This window comes from Pristis pectinata, chromosome 7 (genome assembly GCF_009764475.1).
Source record: "Pristis pectinata isolate sPriPec2 chromosome 7, sPriPec2.1.pri, whole genome shotgun sequence".
Lineage (NCBI taxonomy): Eukaryota > Metazoa > Chordata > Chondrichthyes > Rhinopristiformes > Pristidae > Pristis > Pristis pectinata.
Genome location: NC_067411.1, coordinates 67,957,104 through 67,974,306, shown reverse-complemented (window position 1 = coordinate 67,974,306; position 17,203 = coordinate 67,957,104).

Genomic DNA, 17,203 nt, shown 5'->3' with positions numbered 1-17,203 from the left:
CCAAAGGGCCTGTTCCTGTGCTGTACTTTTCTATGTTCTATGTTCTAAAGTGTTGTTCAACAGAAACTAAATCAGAAATGCTGGAAGAACTCAGCAAGTGCAGCAGCATCTGTGGGAAGAGAAACCAGTCAATGTTTTGGGTCAGTGGCCCTTCCTCAGAACTGGCATTTAAAAGGCACTTGGATAGGTACATGGACAAGAAAGATTTAGAGGGATAAGGGGCAAACATAGGAAAGTGGGACCAGTTTAGATGGGCATCTTGGTCAGCATGGACCAGTTGGGCCAAAGGGCCTGTTTTCCTGTTGTATGACTTGATGAGTGAAGGGGTTAACAGTTTTCAAAGAACTGGTGGGGGGGGGGGGGCTGTGGGGAGGATTGAGATGTAAAACAAAAGCTTATGGAGATAAGACAGATCAGGTGATAAGAAGCATAAGTACTGATCATTTAAATGACATTTAAAGAAACAGAATGAGAAAGGGCCATAAGCATGATAATGAGAAATGTTATGAGAGCAGTCTGTCTGAAGCTTGGAAAATTCAATGTTCATTCCTAAGTTTTACTGCAGTTTTATTGCAGTTTCTGCATTTTCATTTGTTTTCCATTTTTCAACGTCAGGTCATTGATGATGATTTTCCAGTCACAGCAAAAGAGATTACCACCTGTACAGATGTACTTTTGAGGAAATTGTATGGATATACCTTTCCAAGATAGAGCGAGGAAATCAGATCCTTCTGGAAAAGAGACCATGAGAGGTGGTGAGTCAGGTTGCCCGAAATAGGGCTACTGTGATTCAGGGAGAAGCTCTTCAATCACTGGAAGAGGTGGTTGAGGAGGACCCTGGAAATGTTACTCTATGACAGACAGGGCACACTTCCACATGCAAAATGATGGTAGTGATTTGAAAATTTGATCAGCAAACTGCATTGTTAATTTTAAATTGAGAATAATAGATTTATAAAAGGTAATATTGGAAAGACAATCATATGCAATCTTATTTAATTTTGCAGGCTTGAGGAGCTAGATAGAACAGAACAGTACAGCACAGGAACAGGCCCTTCAGCCCACGATGTTGTACCAAACTAATTAAGGTAATGATGCCTAATTACACTAATCCCTTCTGCCTACACATGGTCCATACTCCTCCATTCTCTGCATATTCATTTTAAATGCCTCTATCGTATCTAAAGATCTATAGATGGTCTATAATCTCTTCTGATTTTCTTAGCCATGTACCCGATACGTAGACAATTCCTTTCCCCCACAGATGCTGCTCAACCTGCTGAGTTCCTTCTAAATCTGAACTATTTCTGGACACCTACAGTGCATTACTTTTCCAATACTGCTCATGAATCCACCATTTTCTGATTTCTGCCAGCCTTTGCAAAATATTCCCTGATTAACAGCAATTTTAGTCTTGCCTTCTGTTTTGTAAATAAACATTTTGTGCATGTACTTGGTGCTTTCAGAGGATGAAGAAAGAATACATTCTATATGAGGTGGGTGATCCAGTCAGCCACATTACTGTTCTGGTGTGGTAAGAGATTAACCTTTCCTCTGTAATTATCATTCAATATGCATTATTATACACACACTCATCACAATGGCATTTTAGCAAAGCAGAAATTAAATATCAACATGTTTCTCTCTTTTTCCTTGGCTTTCATGAACCTGTTTTTGCAGCAATCCTCAGAATGTCCCTAAACATAGGAACGCATTCCATTAGTGCATTCTACTGAAGGACTTTCTTGTGGTTTATGCAAACTTTCTCACAAAGTTAGTTGGCAATGGAAATTATGGTTGTTGAAGGGCAAAGTTGAATTGAAAAATATGAAGCAAAATAAAGGCAATATATTATAGAATAAAAAAAGATGCACAGGATTATGTCATTAATTTCAACAAACTACCAATTACTTTTGAGCACAATGTAATTATTGACAGTTTTACCCAGTGGGTGAATTGTCATAACTTTGAAAATGTAGGAGTCATTTTATGAAGCTTCACTTTTGATTTTCAGTCTTGTACACATGGATTCCATTTAGAGATTTGAGGTATAGAGGTCTTGCAGGATTTCCCTTTCATTGGAATTAGTTAAAGACTCAGCCAGTAGGGGAATTTTGTTCAGAGCATGTTAAGCAGGATGATGAGTTTTCCTGCCTGTCAAACACCCAGGTTACCTAAAGAGAAAATATACTATTTGACTTGAAATTCATTCTGGTTGGTAGCACAAAATACAGTATATTATAATGTCTGCACATTCACTGTTCCATTGAAGAGGAATTAATTTGAAGTTCATGGGCATGATTTCTAATTAGGCTCATCACCTGAATTACTGCCTCACACCTCAACAACAACTTTTATCCACTATTCTGCGTGGCTAACTGAAACTTTCTAAAATTTCTACAACTATAAATCATGCAAACATGAAAATAATGCATATTTTGTGCATTGGTTATGCTGCAGCTCTCTCTCTCTCATGGAAGCTTATTCAGTGAGTTGATAAAGATTTAACAATAATTGAACAGGAGGGGGCCTAATTTCCTCAGCTTTTGTGTGAGGGACTGGATTGTGATAGTGAATGCAAGTTGGAATCATTTAACAGATTTGTTTCTATGGATGTCAAAACAGTTTTAGCTTCAGTATACAGCATACATTATCATTCTACATTTACCATGGAGAGTTGGAGACAATTGAAAGTATACGTAACTTTCAGTCAACATTAGAAAAATGTATGTTGATCATACTTTTTAACCCAGCATGAACAAACTGTGGGTTAAAAATTATGATGTTTATCAGTGTTTCATCCAGGGCATATGATGTCAAATAAGGGAAAGAAACTGGACTAAAATGTTCCAGTCAGTAGATAGTCAATATATAGCAATGAGGATTAAGGACTGTCTGCTGCTGAATGTGGCTGGCATAAAACAACAAGTGGCAAGAGAAAATTGGAGGCAAGAAAGAGTCCACTGGCAGCCGGTGGAATTGCACGGCATCAGCACTCCTGATAGTCAAAGTCCCACCATATAAAGTAGGGATGAAGTGGGTCATCTGTGTAGATGTGAAAGTAGAGTCATGGAGTCATACCACCTGGAAACAGGTCCTCCAGCCCAACTGGTCCATGCCAACCAAGATTCCCATCTAAACTAGTCCCATTTGCCTGTGTTTGGCCCATATCTCTCTAAACCTTTCCTATTTATGTACCTGCCCAAGTACCTTTTTGAGTAGATGCCTGCCCTCAGCAAAGCCACCAATGTAAGCCTGCTCAACAGTTCAAGGAGGCCAGATGGATACCTCAATGACGCTTGCCACAATATGTTGTTTGTCAACCTGTTGTCCCTTTTACATGATAAACCCACACACAACCCCACAGCTCTTTAGTTGTTTTTCACCTATTTATTCCCAGTAAGATAAACCATTCATCCACAGTCATGGTGAATTTAATTGATAGGAGAAGAAGAGGATATGAAAGAGGAGGGAAAGAAAAGGAAGGGAGAAGGAAGGCAAGACAGCCTAATTTTGACCAAGATGTCCAAAGACCATCCAACAGATTGTGCTATTAATAAACATAACCTCGAGTACCTTTGGCAATGGTTTTCGTCTTACCATTTCTGATTCTCACAGCTTGATCACAAAACTAAAATAGGAGACAACACAACATCAACAAATTTTGTGTGCTGCCTGCACTGGGTTGAACAGGTGCATATCACGATCTGTTTACGGATGGTACCTAATTGTACTATACTACTCAGTTGTACCATAATCACTATGTTAAAGCAGAGAAAGAAGAAACCAGGATGGACCACCCGGCAGCAATCTAGGCACCCAATTTAGATGTTGCAAAGTTACTCCCAGCCCAGTCAACCTTACAAAGTCCTCCTCACAAATTGGGAGAACTGATCAACAGTCTAACCAATTGACATAATAACATAGATGTTACAAATAACATGCCAGATTTGCCCATTACAGTCGCTAGGTACATACTGTCCCACTGGCAGGACTGACTACCAGAGAAGGGTAACTGTGGTATACAGGTGGGAGGGAGTTGCCCCTGGGACCCTCTATATTGACACTCAAACCCATGAAGTCTCAGAGTTTCAGGCCAAACAGGGGCAAGGAAAACTCCTCCTGATTCCCATTGACTGTCCTGCCTGAACTGTTGAATCAGTGCTCCCCCATGTTAAACAACATTTGTAGGAAGTACTGAAAGTAATAAAAGGAGAAGAATGTACTCTGGATGGAAACCTCAATGTGGTTTGATAACATCAGCACTGACTAAGTTGGTTGAGTACTTAAGGACAAAGGTCCTGCACTCTGTATGCAGCAGGTAGATAGCAAACCAACATGAGGGATTAAACCTACTTGACTTCACCAAGCTACCTGAGACAGATGTACAAGTCTAAGACAGCACCGGTAGAAGTGACCACAGCATAGATGTGGTGGAAACAAAGTCCTGGCATATTACCAAAGGCATCCTCTGTTGTGTTGTTTTGGCAGTTTAAGATTGGGCTTCTATGAGGTACTGTAGACAATCTGAAAGAGCAGAACTGTACTCTATCATAACCTATAACCTTCGCTCTGCGTAATGGTAAAGCCTGGTTCAATGAGGGCATGCCAGGAAGAGCACCAGATGTACCTAAGGATGAGGTGCCAACTTGGTGAAGCTGCAGCTCAGAAATACATGCATCTAAACAGTGAAAATACCCTGCAATAGACCAAGCTAAACCATTCCACAGCCAATGGATCAGATCAAAGCACTGAGGTCCTGCTATGTCTAATTGGAAAGGTGGGGGAGTGGGCAATTAAGCAGCTAACAGGAGGAAGAGACTGCAAGAATATCCTCACCCTAACAATGGTGAGGCTAAGCCTGTGAGTGTCATTGACACGGCTGAAGTACTTGCAAACATATTCAACCAGAAGTGTTGAGTAGATGATCCACCACAGCTTCCTCCTGGATCCCCACCATTAGAGAATCAGTCTTCAGCTAATTTGATTTGAATTTAGGCACATACAAATTAGAAGCAGAGTAGATCACTCAATCTCTTGACCTCATCACAGTCTTGGTCCAAAAATGGACCAGAGAGCTGGATTTCAGAGATGAGGTGAAAGTGATTGCCCTTGACATCGAGGCGGCATTGGACTGAGTCCGCCATCAAGAAGATTGGGTGAAGCTATGCCAATAGACATGCAGGAGAACACACTCCAATGTGTAGAATAACATCTGGCAAAAAAGGAAGATGGTTGTGGGAGCTGGAGGTCATTCAGCTTGGCCCCAGTATATTGTTATAAGAGTTCCTCAGGACAGTGTCATGAGGCTCCTTAGTTTCCTTAAAATGTAATGCACTTTTTTCAAGTGCTTCTTCAATGATCTTCCTTCCAGGGTTAGAAGTGGAGATATTCACTGATGAATCATTAACCTCCATTTGCAACTCCAAAGCAAAAGAAACACTCCACACCTGAACGTAGCAAGACCTAGATCTAGGCATAGCTGATAAGTGAAAAGCAACATTTGGACCACAAAAGTGCTGGACAATGACTTTCTCTGACAAGAGAGAGTTTAACTACCTGCCTTTGACTTTCAATGGCATTACCATTGGTTCAGACCCCCACCATCAATATCCTTAGGGTCAACACTTACCAGAAATGTGACTAGACCAGTCACGTAAAATACTATGGCTCTAAGAGTGGGGTATCCTGCAGGAGTGACTCGCCTCCTATTTTCCAAGCCTCTCCCACCATCTGCAAGGCACAAGTCAGAAGTGTGATGGAAATTCTCCACTTGCCTACATGAGGACGTGTCTCAAGAAGCTCAATTCCAGCAGGAAAAAGCAACCCACTTGAATGGCACCTCATCCAGCAGCCTATACGCTCATTCCCCCATCACTGGTGTATTGTGTCCTCAGTGTTCACTATTTACAAAATGCACTGCAGTTGTTTGCTTAAGCTATTCTGACAGTATCTCCCAATCCCACCATCCCTATTGGGGATGGGCAATACATTGCCTCAATCTGAAATATTAATTAAAATAATTGCTTTAATATGAAGCTTGTCCTCTCCACAGTTCATTACTGTCCTATCACTGACCTTCCAACAATCTCTATCAAGGAAAAAGACAGTGAAGATGAAAGACATCAATATTCAAACTTATATTTACAGTCAGCAGCTCACATACTGACACTGGAAATGTTGAAGGCTCATTTAGAGGGAGGCTTGCAGGAACAAGGGTAGGTGAAGGATTGGCATCGGGAAGATTACCACCACTTGCTAGTTTTCATCCAAGTCACAACCAATGTAATGTGGCAATATATTATCATTCCTTCATTATTACTGGAGCAACATTCTCCAGAGTGTGCCAGGCAGTGAAAGTGTTATTTGAAGGTGCCAGTGGCATACTCTACACTGATCCCCATGGAAAGATGACTCTCATTGCTGTGAAGGTGTGGACAATCTCGACTGGAGTTTTGAGCTTACCTATGAGGGTATAAACCCTAACACTCAAGAGCCAGCTTTTGACTTGGACAGCTTCCACTGGAGGGTGAAATTGCAACTTCTGCCAGGTTAATAGGTGCTCATCAATGCTGCCTCTGGATATAAAACAGCTGCACATTGTGGGAATGGAAACTCTTTCAGTTCGATGAAAATGTCTGAGTTCAGAAAAGATGCACACCAGGCAATATGTGTACAGTCATTAGCACTGTGCTCATGGGGAAGACTGTACTCTGAGAAATCCCTGGAGATCACTCTACCTGCTTGTCCCTGGCAAGAAGAATGGAGAAAAAACTGTATCTCTGTGACCAGAGAGCCTCAGCATTGCCACTCATTCAACAATGGACAGTAAGTTATGAGGTATAGTTTATACCTTCAGCAATGACCTGGAAGGAGACAAATGCAAAACAGTTAATTGATTGGTTCACCTTGACTATCATTGGCAATGCTGTCTGTGCCTTGCTTTATGGTCACAGTTATGGCTGCAGCACTCGGGTGATTTCATTAATAACCTTTTTTCTGAAACAAATATCCTAAGTATTGTTCCTCGCTGAAATTGCTATTTTGTCTTTTTTTCTCTCCATGCTGGCCAACTCTTTTACCTTGGTTTTCATGGCCTCTTTTCATTCTCTTAAATTTGCTCAGTTCCAAGAAATCTCACCAGGCCACTCACGTCGGGAAACAGCTCGAGTTAGCACAAGCTTTTCAATGAACAGAAGAACATTTCAGCACAAATCACTCCCTGTAGACCCTTCATACTGTAGCCAAATATAAGCAAGTTCCAAAAATGCAGAAATATCAAGAAGAAATAATTCAACAAATAACCATTCAGCACTTCATGGTCTCTTTAAGTTGCACTGTTTGAGGAAATGGAATGGTTGAGTTCTACCTTTATGTTACTAAATGCCACGTACAGCTGTGTGAAGTGAAGACAGGTATTGGCTAGAGGGACTGAAAAGTACTTGGCGTCATAATCTTGTTCTGTGTGGCCCCAATGGCCATTGGGAGAGTGGTTAAATGTATGTGGCTTGCGTGTGTGCGCGTGCACCAATGTGCATGTGTGAGTGAGAGCAGACACTTGTCACCAAACCTGCACAAAGCACGTGAACATAAATTGAACCCTTTCTCAATTTGAAGGTAGCCACTTTGTGCCAGGAAAACAGGTGTCACAGCGCCAATCCAGTATCACAATTTTATGGACTGTCTTAAAGGGAGAGAGCTGTAGCTAAGCACAGGGAATTAGATGTGGAATTCTAGAGTTGAAGATATGGCTGCCATTGATTTAGTGTTGAAAACCAGGGGTGTGCAAAAGTCTAGAGTTGTAAGAGTTCAGAAATTCCAAGGGATACTGGGGCTGGAGATTGTCACAGGGGCACTTCATTTTGTGGTGGTGTTTTTGACACTTTATTCATCTTATTAATATTAAAAGATCGGGAACTATTTTAGTTTACCAAAGCAATCAATAAGGAGGCTCTGATGGGCTTAAAATGTAATTGGTAAATTTATTTATTAGTTAATTCACCCTCTGCCATTTTAAGGGGTTTATCACCAGGTGGCAAAAGTGCCTGGATAGTCCTTATAAACATGAAACGATAGGTGTTATGATGTACATAAAAATCCAATTCCCTGCTTTTTTGATTGAAATGGCTGGAATACCATGAATTCTTTGAATGGTTGCACAGGTGGATGAAGCCAAAGAGGTGTCACCAAAATACCTTGTAATCCCCCTATGAATCAATATTTTTGGTTGCATTGGTATAAATGACTGAAATTGACTTAATGCAAATTATTTTGTACTGAACTATATTCACTGCATATCCTGTATTTATTTGAATAAGTTGCCATGGTTTCCCTTATAAATTCTGTTTCTTCCTCACTTTAAACAGACTGTTTATTGACTAAATTGGCTTTGTTTGCTGTACAGATATTGACACAAACCAAATTTGACAGTGTTGTCAATAGGCAGCCTGTAATTATTTTTGTAGGAAAGCTCTCTCCTTTAAGACAGTCCATAAAATTGTGATGCTGGATTGGCGCTGTGACACCTGTTTTCCTGGCACAACGTGGCCACCTTCAAATTGAGAAAGGGTTCATTTTATGTTCACATGCTTTGTGCAGGTTTGGTGACAAGTGTCTGCTCTCACTCACACATGCACATTGGTGCACACGCACACATGCAAGCCACATACATTCAACCACTCTCCCAAAATGGCTCCAAGATTTTGCTATTGGAAAGTGTGTTCTTCTGTCTGCTCTGCCGATTGATTAAAATTTCAAATAAAGCACATTCGGCAAGGTCTTATCATTTGAAATGTATTTTTGATAATGGGTTGAGGTATTTTATCTGAATGCAATGGTACTGCAATTCTATGATGAATAAGGCCTAGATCATCTGCCCGAGGTAGTGGTTCTGATGAAAGGCCATCAGCCCAAAACATTAATGCTGTTTCTCTCTCAACAGATACTCCTTGACCTTCTGAATATCTCCAGCATTTTCAGTTATTATTTCAGATTTCTAGCTGCTGCATTTTTTTTTTGCTTAGGGTATGGAAATCTGTATAAATCACTGCCAGTTAAAGTTTACTGAAGTATTTTGAGAGGATGATAAATGATGTATAGGTGCAGTGAACTCAACACAGCACCTTGTTAAGAACAAAGTTACTGGAGGATCTACTTTTAAGTATTCTGATTAGGAACACTTTAAGGTCCTAGAGCTACTGATTTCAAACCAACATTCAACCTTTTTGATCATTTTCAAGGGGATATTTGAATTCAAAGCAGCTGAATAACAATTAGAAATGAATCTCAAGTTAAGCTCCAATCAAAAATTGTGGAATGAAAATACTACTACTAGTAATACCTTCTATTATTCTATTAATCTTAAAGTTGAATCAATAATTTGTATTCTAACAAATGATCTTATTTTGTTTATTAAAATACCACAAGATAAGTAAACATATCGTGATAGAAAAGTATGTTCACAATAAAGATGGTAAAGGAAGTAGGAAGAAGAAACTTTGTCCCAGTTCATAAAGTGTGAGCCAGATGTAGATTTTTTTATTATATAAATTTTTTCAACGTGTTCCCCAATGGCTAGTGAGTGAAATATTTGGTTATATCATTCTAAATCCTACAGGGCTCAATTCCTGATCTCTGGTGACGTGGATAAACCTGAATTCTGTGAAATTGCAAGGGGCCTCCCTGTTGCTGGGTTAACACTGAATAATTAGTGAGACTAGTCACTCATAATTACTTTCCAGCAGTCCCTGTGGGAAAGCACACACAATGAAGAGAAACCCCCCATTTATTGATATAACCCCTTGCACCCCCTCAGGCTGTCCCTGAACATTGTACAGCCAATAAGGCACTTTTGAATCCTAAAAACATTAACTTCTATTATATTGTGTTTGTACCATAGCAAAAGCCTCCTGCACCACTTCATAGGAGCTTCATCAAACAAAAATTTGAAGCTAAGCCACAGGAAGAGGTGTTTGGCCAGATGACCAAAAGCTCAGACGGAAAGGGAGCCTTTAAGGAGGAAAGAGGTAGAGAGCTGGGTGTGAATTGTAGAGCTAAGGTCCTTAGCAGCTGAAGGCATGGCTGCTGATGGTGGAGTATTTAAATTCAGGAATACTCATGAGGTCAGAATTGGAACAGTGCAAATTTCTGGAGGATTAAAGGTTGGAGGTGATTATAGAGGTAGGAAATGGTTGAGACCATGGAAGGGTTTGAAAACAAGGATGATTATTTTAAAATTGAGGCCTTATTTAACTAGGAGCCAGAGTCACCCAGTAAGCACAAAGGTGGAATGGCACTTGTTGCGAGCTTGGAATTGTGAGGAGCAGAATAGAATGGGAGGAGCGTGCTGAAATACAAAATTCTGCAGGAAATCTGAAATAAAAACAAAACAGCACAGTGGTGCAGCAGTTAACGCTGCTGCATTGCTCCTGTAACCCAGGTTCAGCTCTGACCCCTGGTGCTACCTGTGTGAAGTTTGCACGTTCTCCCTGTGATCCTATAGGTTTTCCCCAGGTGCTCTGGTTTTCTCCCACATCCCAAAGAGTGCGAGTTGGCAGGTTAATTGGTGCTGTAAATTAACCCAAATGTTGGTGGGTGGCAGGAGAATTGGAAGGAGTTGTTGGGCATATGAGAGAGAAATAGATTTCAGAGTAATAAGTGGGGGAACAGGACTGATGGGAATGTACTGAGAACTGACATACACAATATGCTGAATGACTTCCTTTGATATTGTAAGAAAATATGAGACTGTATGGAAACAATAGTCTTGAGTAATAAAGTATGCACCTAGAGACAGAGGTTAAGGAGATGGAAACATGTAATCTTTGAGCTGGCACAGATTTACGGGCCAAAACTTGACTCAGCATCAAATGTGAGACCAAGATTGCAAACAGTCTGATTCAGTTTCAGGCAGTTGCCGAGAAGAGGGATGGAGTCACTGGTCAGGAACTGGAGTTGGCAACAGGTACTGAAGACAATGGCTTTGGCCTTAAACCGGGTGGAAGCTTCTGCTGATCCAGCCCTAGTTATTGGGCTTAAGGTCTGACAATTCACAGAAAGTGAAAGCTCAGGACAGGTGGTGGTGGGTTAGCACTGGGCACCATTGGTGCACATGAACTAATTATGGGTAACTATTGACAATCCTTTGTGATGGCTGTAACAGTAACCTAGCCCTCTTCATCCTTCCCAAACTGTCTGCACCCTTTGGAAATGTTGACTAAACCATCCATCTCCAGCCTCTCTACTTTCATCCAGTGAGACTGAATGCGACTGATCTCATCTTGCTCCATTCTTATCTATCCAGACATATCCAGAGTATCACCACCACTGGCTTTCTGCCGTGTTACTATTACCTGGGATCTGTCCTTGCTCCCCTCGTATTTCTTACCTACTTGCTGCCCCTTGGGAATGCCAGCTGACAGTCAGTCCAGCTTGAATTCATCACTACCCTTCCAGTCTTCAGTTTCTCTAAATTATCAGATTGCAGGATTAAACATCATATGAACACAAATTTGGGAGTTTAGAAACTTGGAATCAGAAGTGATTTGATAGCCACGTCGCCAGGCTTCATGTTAGTTTATTAATTCATTGGATATGTATATTGCTTGCAATTTTTAATCCATACCCAATTGCTAATCCATCATATATTGTTTAGTCTGGAGTCACATAGAGTCCAGACAAGGCAAGAATAGCAGTTTCCTTTCTGGAAGGATATTAATGAACCAGATGAGTTTTACAATGATTTGAAATTTTCACTGTTATATTACTGAGGCTAGCCTTAAAAAAAAACAAATTTATTTGAGCTCATGTCTCTGGATTAATAGTCAAGTAATTTACCATTGCATTACTGTGTCTACTTACCAGCTGTCAAAACTGTCAAAAGACTTTGTAAGCCTTTGAATGTCACATATTTAAAGACTATAAAGAAGTCATATAATTAAATAAATTAACCTTCAAAAATTTTAAATTAATTGAAACACTGAAAACAGTGAAACCAGTAAGCATATTTAGACATATAAAAGTCAACAACTGGATACATTTAAATTTAATTAATTCAAAAACAGTGAATTACCTGAAATTTTGCTCTCAGCGCTATTTCTCTTCATTGAAATGAACAGAACTGTTGATGCTGCAGTAGATTTACCCTGGCAGAAGGATCTTCCAGCAAAACATCTTGGAAACTGGAACTTCCTTGCTGCATTGCATTGGGGTCAGGAGATATTTCAGAACAGTTCAAATATATGTAAATAATTTAAAGAACAAAAAGGATTAAGTAAAATAGAACAATAATAAATTTATTTAAAATGCTTTAAAATATTAGAAATTAATAATAAAAAATAAAGAAAGTAAAATAAACAAACCATTTGTTTGCAGTTATTTTTTCGATCAAGACCATGGACACCATTCAAATGAATGGGCTCACATTACATCCCCAGCCTAAAAGTGAAGGTTCGGATGTGAAGTGCACTCAGACCCTCACAAGATATTTATATATCACCAATGGACTCAGTGCCAGGTCGAGTGGTGGAAAGGAATGCTCAGATATCTGACTTTCAGCTTGTGCCTGACTTCCAAGTGGTACTGAGGAGGCATTGGTCATACAAGCTGGCCAGTGAGGAGCACATCACCAGCACTTTTCGACGGCAACCTTGGCACAAGATATATTCTCGTACAATAATACATAAAAACACACTTAAAGGGCTAAATCAAGCTGACTAACAGACAGTGGTCCTGTGCGGGACTGCCAGCTGTCATCCTCAGCTAATTCTGGATGTCTGTGCAGGCTTGGCAAAACAAACAACCCTGAAGTGAACTGGCTGTCGGATGCCAGCACATCTAACCTGCTGCTGGATTCACCCACTGAGTCTGGTACTGTGCCACTGATGTGCTGGAAAGATGGGCCAGATGTGAAATGCATCTGCTTTCTCAGCTGTATGGTAGGGCTGTGTGGCACGTAGACAATGGTGCCATTCACCTGAATAGGGTCGATGCCCCTGTGGAAAATGGTAAGTGCAGGTAACTGTATGTTTTCATATCTTGAATTATTTTACAGTGTTATTAATTTAAAGCATGTTTAAATAATGTTACCTTTTAAAAATTATTTAAATATATTTGAATAGTTTCAATACATCTCCAACAGCGGTGAGTTGTCATGGTAATCCAGGGGCAGGGCCTTCGTGTTACACTGTCCAAGGCCCATTTGTCACTCAGACACCTGCTTCACCTCAAGCGACATCTCTCGGGTGTGGAAGGACAGGTTGTTCAGCAAAAGTAATTGTGACCGGATGGGCCAATGTCAGCCTGGGCACTCCCTCAGCAGTGTCTCAGTGTCAACATAGGCAGTACGTCGGTGCTGACAAATATCAGTCTGTGAGCTCCCTCAGTGCTATCCCAATATCAGTTCAGATGCACCCTTAGCAATATCCAAATATCAGTCCGGCTGCCCTGAGCGTGTCCCGATATATGTCTGGATGCTCATGGAGCGTTCTGCCAATGACAGGTGCTTTCTGAGCAATGTCCCATTTTTGCCTTGTCCCAGTGTCAGTCTGAGCCATCTCTCAGTGTTGTCCCAGTGTCAGTCTGAGCCCTCCCTCAGCACTGTCCCAGTGTCAGTCTGGGCCATCTCTCAGGGCTGTCCCAATGTCAGTCCAGGAGATCTCTCAGTGCTATCCCAGTATCAGTCCAGGCCATCTCTCAGTATCAGCCTGGGGACTTCAGTTAAAATCCTGGTGACTAGAGCATACTAGTTAGTGATCTGCCAGAAAATCAAGCCTATATTCCATATTTTCATCAGGTAGTCCTGCACACTGTCTGAATGCAGTCCAAATAATAACTACAGATGGAAATTGGTTCACGGTGACCCTCATGACCTGTGCGAGCTGTGTGTGGAGGTGAAATATGGTTAGCAGCTTTTAAATAGTATGCTAATTAGGTGCATGATCACGCTGGCTTTGGACTTTTAGCTGAAGTGCTAAAGTCTAGAAGTTTAGGCACACAGAATTTCTATCCCATAGAATGAAATGCAACTAGGTTAGATTCCTTCATAATTTATGTAAAAATCATAATGATGATTTGATGATCTTCTGGCGCTCATAAAAGTGAAGGATGTAAAACATGCAGAATTTGCTCTTAATTTGATGATATTTGGGAAATCAACACAGGCAATCAAGTGGATTTGCAGATCAAAAATGTTATCAATAGACAAACTAGCAAAAAATTGATTTTAATATATTGTTTATTTTACAATTTGCAATTTGGAGAAATGTCTGGTGCTATGAGGCATTACATGTATAAGATAGTTGATCAATACATACAATTTCACAAGTTTGCAAATCCCATTACACTCAGCATTTCTTCAAAATTTTATTAAAAGCAAGGAATGCAAGACAACAACAAAGGGAATTATTTCAATGTTACACTTCTAAGACCTACAATTCTATAAAGATAATTTCAAGTAATAGCACCTGAAGTAAAAATAAAAATCAATTCAGAAAGCTGCCAAATAATATCTTTAACTATTTATATGATTCTGGACAAGTTAATATGAAATTTCTTCCTAGAATAAAGTGATTTGCTATTTACTCTTCAAATAAAGCAAAATATAAAACCAAAAGAGGCAACTGATGGATAAGAAATTCCCTGCTTATCCATCATTGCAAGCTTCTTGTTTTCTTTCATATGCCAATGACCATTTTGTCCACAATTTAAAAATCGGCAACAGAGGAGACCTGGCTAATTTTTTTAATAGTTATATGAATGAGTCTGGCTGTTAAAATGCACCATATCTGAGCATACAAAGAGACAGAAAGAGCTTCAGTACAGCTTGCTCATTTGAGTTACAGTGTTTCAGCTTTGCCAGTATGTAGACACATGGGAGCAGATGTCCTCAAACTAAATTTATATGGTCAGGTTTTTGTTTCCACTACTGTCTAGTTACTACAGTTTGCATGGACACAAACAAGATTGTGTACTTATGAACAATAATAGTTCCTCTTTGAAATGGACCACCTTGTCAATTTGACATATTGTTGATTTTCTGAAGAACACTATTTAAGCTAGCTATGGTCCCAAAAGAGACAGTCAACATTTCTGAAATTAAACATTCTTATAAAAAGCTCAACTTTGCTTACAGTCAGTAAAGAAATTATGGTAGTCAAATATGTCAAGAACAGGAGCTGAATGTATAGCTCTGATGCTTGTGATTAAAGTCATCTGAATTCAAATTTAAAATAATTAATTTTCCAAAAAAGCAAGCCCTTAATTTTTGAAGCCTGAAACTCAAACAGCCCATCTTTAGTCTTTCAGAGAGTGATAGTTATGTTTAAAATAATGACTCATAAGATGAAAAAGTTTAAAAAAATATATATTTTAGTATTATACACAGTACAGCTAGGTGAGGAGCTCTGATGCAGTGAATAATAGAGGAATAAGAATCAGCTACTAGTTCTTTACAAACCTCCTGACTCAAAACATAGGAACTTAAAAGTGTATGTGTGGTGAAAATAATGTATTCATAACCTTGTCACTAAGAAAAACTTTATAAGAAATGTGGGTTATTGGACAATCCATCCAACAACTGCTGTAAACCTCAGTGGTATGTAATGGAGGTAAAGAACATACTACATGATGACTACAGTTAAAACCAGCATTGTGTAGCAAAGCCTTGAAATTATGCTATGAAATTCCTCTTAATTTAATAGAGGCATTTTACTTTAAATGAACTAATACTTCCATAAAAATAGCAGACCAAGATAATTTTAATATAAATTTGTGTATCTCAAATTATTTTTATTTGTTTTATTGAGAGTCACATATGACTCATTTAACATAAAAAGCTCATCAATGGAAATATCACAAATAGAGTGAGATTCTAGCAAAGGAGTCAAAAGTTGGAGTTGACCCAGGCTGGGCAGGTCTTCTTCCCTTATCCAGTTGCTAGCATAGTACACTCCTGGGTGATGGGCCAGGGTTTGTTAGCCTGAACAGGCAGGTCTTCCGCATGCAGTTTTGCAGCATGTCAGTAGGGTGCACTCCCAGGCTGATTCAATGAGAGGTGCCCTGAAAGGCTGAGAAGGACTTGCTTCTGCTGAGAACAGGCAATCATCCCATTGTGGGTCCCAAATCAGAAAGATTGCTTCCTGCTGGAATAGGAATCACTATGCACTCCAGAGAAAAGATAATTAAAAAAATGTTTACCCTTCATTTCATTCCAATTCAGCTTGTGGGATTTCTCACTGGGGCACATACCTCTATTACAATGCCATAGATATGGGGACCCAGCCCTATTATTTAAGTCTCAGGAATTTGAAATAGAGTCAGGGTGAAATGAAGGTGGCAGACATGGTTCACCCTACTGCCTTCCTGGTGATGCAAGAATCTTTTGCTCTGATTTATTTTGTATCCAAAGCATATTCTGCATAATGGCATCATGGGTTTCATTTTGCTTGATTTTTTCTTTATCCAAATGTTTTAAAAATATATTACTTAATTTAAAAAAATGTTGTTTGGAATGTATAGCTTGTCCAAAAGTATCCAAAAATTTTTTAAAAAATTACGACTAATGATTTGGATGGAGTTATTTCTCTACACCCTGTTGAGACACAGCAATAGCCTGCTGCGTATTTCCAGCACTATTTTACACTTCAGCCAATGCAGTGTTTTCTTTGCTTTTATATCATATAACTTCTTGTACGGGCAGTTCCCGGATTACATAAGGGTCCCATTCCTGAGAACTGTCCATAAGCCGGTTTTTCCATAAGTCAGAAACATCCGTCTTCTGTGACTATTCATATCGTATCACTCTGCATACACTTCTTATAATCCTATCATTTCATCAAATATTCACCCTAACACTACCCACAATTAAACTAATGCAATAAATACTGTATCCAGTTGTTAATGAATACCACAAAACATTTTATTATTATTATTACTATCTTGAAAAATTCTTCAAAATTTATGGGAGAATTTGGATGAAGTTGGATTTTAAGTCCTGTATTTTAATGCATAAATAAGGGATGTAAAGCAGAAAATATTAAACAAGGGTAACTATGCACACTTTTCATGTGCATCTGAAATTTAATTTCCAGAGTTGAAATTCATATTTTATACTCAGGATTTAGCATGTGAAAAATTTAGCTGGCATTTGTGATTCATCACAATGTTCCATTCAGCACTGCTTTACAAAATTCTAAATGTAAACTGC